Below are 6,467 nucleotides of genomic sequence, written 5' to 3' on the forward strand. Positions count from 1 at the left end.
TCTGCTGTAGTCCAACCACCAGGAGACTATTGATGTGTGTAGTGAGTTTGGGAGACATATACTGTATAATAGTGACGCTATTGAAGATTGTACCATATTTATTGAAGATTTTACACTATAAATATTCACCAAAATTATTCAAACGCAAATTCTTCCAAACTCTCTTCTGTAGTCCAACCACCGGGAGACTATTGATGTGTGTAGTGAGTTTGGGAGACATATACTGTATAATAGTGACGCTATTGAAGATTATACCATATTTATGGAAGATTTGACACTATAAATATTCACCAAAATTATTCAAAAGCACATTCTTCCAAACTCTTTGCTGTAGTCCAACCACCAGGAGACTATTGATGTGTGTAGTGAGTTTGGGAGACATATACTGTATAATAGTGACGCTATTGAAGATTATACCATATTTATTGAAGATTTTACACTATAAATATTCACCAAAATTATTCAAATTATTCCAAAGCACATTCTTTCAAACTCTCTGCTGTAGTCCAACCACCAGGAGACTATTGATGTGTGTAGTGAGTTTGGTAGAAATATACTGTATAATAGTGACGTTTTTGAATATTATTGTATTTTCTTTTTTCGGAGTTGCACTTTGCAGACGGTCCCTGAGCACTTGTTTCATCTCCGGCTGCTGAAAGAGACCAATTTAATGTGTCCAGCTCGGAGGACGGCGCATATTGTTTTTTTTTTTTATCAACATATGATTGTAGTTCGTTGTCAACCTTACCACGGTACATAGGAGACATCATTTGTGTGTGAATAACGTTTTGTTCATGAGTTATTGATCCGTGAAATCCGAATCTGCCAATATCGTTCTAACTTTACTCAACTCTTTAGTGTGACGGTCTGCAGTGACATGACGGGCCGGGCACCTAACCCGACCGGTTTGGGACAGATGTCGGGCGGGATATTATTGTTACTGTGTAAAGTTACACATACACTGTGTCCAAGGAACGTGTTTGCTCATAGTTCTTCGAGTTTATTTCACTCCCAGTTCAGGTTACAAGAAACACACGGTTACGACGAGGCAGAACAGTAACTTCAGCAGGGATATTACAACGTCCGTTGATTTACGTTAGCTTATTATATTGGGGCAAAATGGCAGAACGTTTACGTTACTCTCCGGGTTATACAGTTTCACACTACCGTAATGTTATTTAGCCGAAGTCTTTCACACAAAATTACGTTCCCCATCTTGCCGGTTAAACGATTTGATGTTAAGTGAGGGATCAAAACTAACTGCCAAATCCCCCAAACCTGCAATGGAACTCTGTGCTCCAGTGAGACAGGTAGATGATACCAACATGTTATGAGGCAAATGCTTTACCTGAAGACCATATACTGCAATAAGGGCAGTCATAGTCGATTTAATACATTAATAATGTGTCATGGCTACACACACAGGGTTATTTGCTTTATGATTCGCAATAATGACACCTGTTGGCTACAAATATGATATCCTAGTCCTACACAAAAAGTATTGGCATCAAAACATACTTCGAGTACAAAAGTAAAAGTACTAATTTTCCAGTAGGCCTATATCAGATGTTACATTTTTGTATTATAGTTATAATCAATGCATTAATGTCAATGTTCACTTGGTAAAGGTAGGGATTATTTAAATTACTTCCTATACTGCTGGGTAGTTTAACATACATAATGATTTATTTGTTGATTTATATTCTGTATTATAAATCCATACCTGCAAAGTAGCTAAATCAATTTATTAAAATGTTTTAGTGGAGTAAAAACCAAAAAATATGCCTCAAATGTAGTAAGTTAAAGGTGGGGTATAAGTTTGAGAAACCGGCTCGAGATACACTTTTTGTTATATTCCATGGAATGCTCTTAACATCCCGATAGCAATGAATATCTTAAGTGCTTTGACAAAAATCCATAAAAAATGTCATCTGTGGAAGCCGTACAGATGACTGTACTGTAAAAAACAGGTTTTACAAATGCCTCATGATTCACTAACAAACACAATGTGGTTTGTATAGAGCTCATTTCCTGCCATAACTCCACAAACAAACTAAACAGGTTTTACAAATGCCTCATGATTCACTAACAAACACAATGTGGTTTGCAAATACAAAACACCATCTACAAACTAATGCATTTAGTTTTGCAAAGAAAAAACGTATCTATCAAACAAACACATAACATTTTTCTAATAAATCATGTTTCAGAGACAAATTCAGCATAGGTTTTACAAGTACACAACTTTTTTTTACAACTACAACACTTTTTTTTACAACTACAACACTTTTTCTTCTCACGGCGGAATATTCGGTGGCTGGCACATGCTCCACGGCAGCAGGGGGCGCTACTGAGTCCATTGGGGAAGGCGGGAGCCTCCCGCCGGGAGGTTGAGCAGAGCATGGAACAGCCCTTGCCAGCCTGATGACAGCGGTGTTTCTAGCGATCTGGGTCAGTGTTTGAACAAGGTGAATTTAGCGATCACAACGAAAACAGCCAAGACACATATTGAGCCCAGAAAATGAATGTTATTAGGGCTGTAAATATAATAAGCCTTTGTCTAAAATGGACAACATTGTAACTAAGGAGATTTAAACCACACAGCGGTTCTGCACTCTTCATTTTCTTTCCTGCTATATTCAATGAGTGATACAAATATGTTTTACCACAAGTTCTTAATAAAACTGACACTGTTGGACTCGGTAGGCTACTAGTTGACTGCTACCAGAAATAAAATGAAGTACTTTACTGTGTACTTTGTGAGTAATCCTCTGTCAGAGTCCCCTCCATAGTACATAATGCATGTTTTCTGCTATCTTTGATGAATGATACAAATAAAATGTTACCATTAGTTCTTAATGAAATTGATACTGTTTGACTTTGTATTAGTTACTACTTACAATACATTGAAGTACTTTTACTGTGTATTTTTTGAGAAATACTCTGTCAAAGTCCCCTGCTGAGAACAAAATCAAGCCACTTCTGCTAAGTTTGATGAGGGAATTATTTTTTGTTGCCATTAGTTCTTCGTGAGATTGATCCTGTTGGACTCAGTACTAGTGAAACTACCCCCACAAGTACTATGAAGTACTTACTGTGTCCTTTTCCAGTAATCCTCTATCAATGTCCCCTCCTGAGAACAAGAATGCATGTTTTTCTTTTAATAAGCGTTAAAAAACATTTCTTCCTGAGACTGATATTGTTGGACGGAGTATTTTAAGAGGATGGTAGACATGATATCAGCAATACTTCCAGTCAGTACTCCGGCAGCAGCTTTTACCCCTTGGAAAGTCTTTAGAGTCTGGCCTGGATAGCTGGTCACAAATATCCTTCAGCAAAGTAACACACTCTGTCACTCTGGTTGCCCTCTTATGATGCTGCTGTCTTTTAATATATAATTATTCCTCTGCCGCTAGTTCGTACCTCGCAGATTATTCAGTCTCATCAGCCTCATCCTTCCATCAGTCAGTCAACGCCTCCAGCACACTTCCAGTGTCTGACTCCATATTATATTGTCCTGATACTGTAAGGGTGATGCCCCATGATCACAACATGACCCCTCTAGAGTCTGAGTGCCAAGGACCTCATATTATGTCTGTCATTAATCTTACATCACCCATTATAACAATTTTCTTTCCTTTTTGCTCTTCTCTTAACTGAATAGCCCTGTCTTTAAGTATGCCCAATGTAAAGTCCTGCACCATTTTCAGGCTTCATAACAGGCATTTGTACTGTATGTGTTTGGAGAAATAACACAATCAATGGCCCAGAATTGTACTTTATAAACTATGAATCTTGTGGTGCTTGAAGAAATACAGACGGGTTAAGCCGGCCAGGTTATATGTATATGCATTTTTTTGGAGCCCTTTTTTGCAATATTTATTCAAATGTCACTAGTTATTTAAACAAACCACTATCTGAGGATAAGAAGCAACCATAAAACGCCCTTTATCTAGAGAGCCATTGAAGCCCATGAAGAATTTTTCTTTCCACAAATCTTTTCAACTGCTGTATTAATAAAGTTGACACATGTTTTCAAATTCAAGTTAAGCCACTATCTGTGCAGAACATTACAAATATTCTTCATTTGCAGTATTTTAAAAGTGTTCACACAGCAAATTCGCCAGTGTGAAAATCCTGGTCTTAGAGCTTTTCGGGGTAAAGTGTTGTGGTTTTGGTGTTACATTAAACATGATTAACACCGCCTGTTGTTAACACACTATATAGTACAGGGTTGGATCATGGTGTTAAACATATTTAATGACGGATAGTGTGTTCTCTCAATCCGGGTACTTTTACGTGATGTGCGTGAAATTATTTAGATCTCCGCCATCTTTTTGATGCAACCAGACCGCAGTCCGTGACGGTAAGTTATCGCTACGTTTCATAATTTGTTCCCCAGATAGCTTACATTGATTTAGCTTGAAAATACAGTTGTGTGTGGTAGGTAGCGTAATTTTAAATGTATTGTTTTCATTACTAGCTTGCTAATTATTACTATTTGACTGTCATGACCAGGTGCAGGTGCACAGACCATACAGTCAATGCTTGCTTGCTAAACTAACTGTCGAATTAAACATGGATGTCGAATTAACGTTAGAGTAACATAATATGTAATCATTACGAAGACCAATGTATTGCACATGTTTATCGTTAGTTCGACAGCGAGCTAACAAGCTCTAGTGTCCGTAAAAAAGTTGTTCGATAATTGCCGCCTTTTACTTTTCTAGCATGTTCTCCGTCAAGTCTCCGTCTAACGGAAGCGGCCATCAGTCCGTCTTGCAGCAAGTGTGATCGCTTGGCCTCACCCTCGACAGACTGCAGTCAGTGAGTGACGGTAAGTTATTCTTTCACACACACATACGGGTATTGGGCCGAGGGTGACACCGTACTTCCGGTATCCGCCGTTTTACGCGAGGTGCAAGCAGGCCAAGGGTTTAGCCGTACACCGTCTAGGTCAGGGGTGGCCAACCAGTCAGAGGTTAAGAGCCACATTTTTTCTATGTTACTGCAAAGAGCCACATCAAACACACAGTCACTGATACCGCTTGTTTCAGTTTTTTGTTTTCTGGAGACAAGATTTCAACCACGTCACTGATGCATTTTTGTGGCATTGGGATATTTTTTTTTTAAATCCTCTGGAGCAGAGAGGAGCTGTGGATTATTGTTATTGATTAATGCATCAGTGTTTCTTAGGGTCAAAAACACTAAACTCACAACTTCAAATGAAAGCGTTTAGTTTATTTAATAAAAGAGCACATGTTCAATGTGAAAAGTGACAGTAGTTATAGATTATTTGCAATTTGGTGCGATATATATATATTTTTTTAAATTATATATTTTTTTTAAACACCTTGAATTTCAGGGGGGGCGCGGGGCTCCGTTGGCGGGGTGCAGCGCCCTTCCAAGACAATGGTAGGGGAAACACTGGATAGTAGTGTTTAATCAACGATAGGTTTTCCCCCCCTCAAAAAGTGATTGGTTCACTGCATCGCAGGTATTATTGTGATTGGCTCTTGGGCCACATCAAAATTAGACGCGCTGTCATCCTCTCATACTGACACCTGACACCACACATACACACGTAGGGAGAGCCGGGACGAAAGTAACACGGAACGAAAGTAACGGAGCAATTTTATCCGAGCCCAAACAACTTTGACCGGCCAAATTACGTCAGAATTATCAGCATTCAATACTTAACAGACCTACTAAATATCAGGTTTAACTGTCGTGTTGTCACGATACCAACATTTTGGTTTCGATACCAAGTCAAGAATTGCGATTCCGATTATTTTTCGATACTTTTCTTAAAAAAAGGGAAACAGTCTTAAATGTAATTATTGTGCTTTATTTCAGACCAGAACCAGAACCATAACACAACCTTTAAACAATGAGAACAATAAATACAATAAATGACAAGAATTCGTATTAAATAAAATTAATACATTTCTTACAGACAGGCCTCGTGGTGTCCGTAGGCTTGCCCTCACTGTCAGAGATATAGCTAAAATACTTCCACATTTCGCTTCTGGCGTCTTTTTTGTCAACAAGCCGAGGGGCAGCGGCAGTTGCACTCCCACTTGCAGCCATGCTTCTCGTTTTCTCACATGCTCTGGCAGCTAGCGCGTGCACGAGTGCGGGGAGGCACTTGAGCGTGCTTTAGAGGGGCGGGACTGCAGGCACGGCTGCAGAGCAGGGAGTGGAAGCAGAGCGCTGAACACACACAGCTCTTATTTAAACGGCGCTTTCTCACCGGAGTACTTTCCGCCGTCATTCTTAAACGGAGGAATCGTAACGTTTTTAACGGCAGGGTATCGCGGTATACCTTTCAAGTATCGGTACACCGTGCACAACTAGTCAGGAGTCAGTGTCTCTCCCCCGAACTCACACATATAAAATTCAATATGAACTGAAGAGCCGCATGAAACTAGGCAAAGAGCCGCATGCGGCTCGAGAGCCGCAGGTTG

Source organism: Gymnodraco acuticeps, unplaced genomic scaffold (genome assembly GCF_902827175.1).
Source record: "Gymnodraco acuticeps unplaced genomic scaffold, fGymAcu1.1, whole genome shotgun sequence".
Classification (NCBI taxonomy): Eukaryota; Metazoa; Chordata; class Actinopteri; order Perciformes; family Bathydraconidae; genus Gymnodraco; species Gymnodraco acuticeps.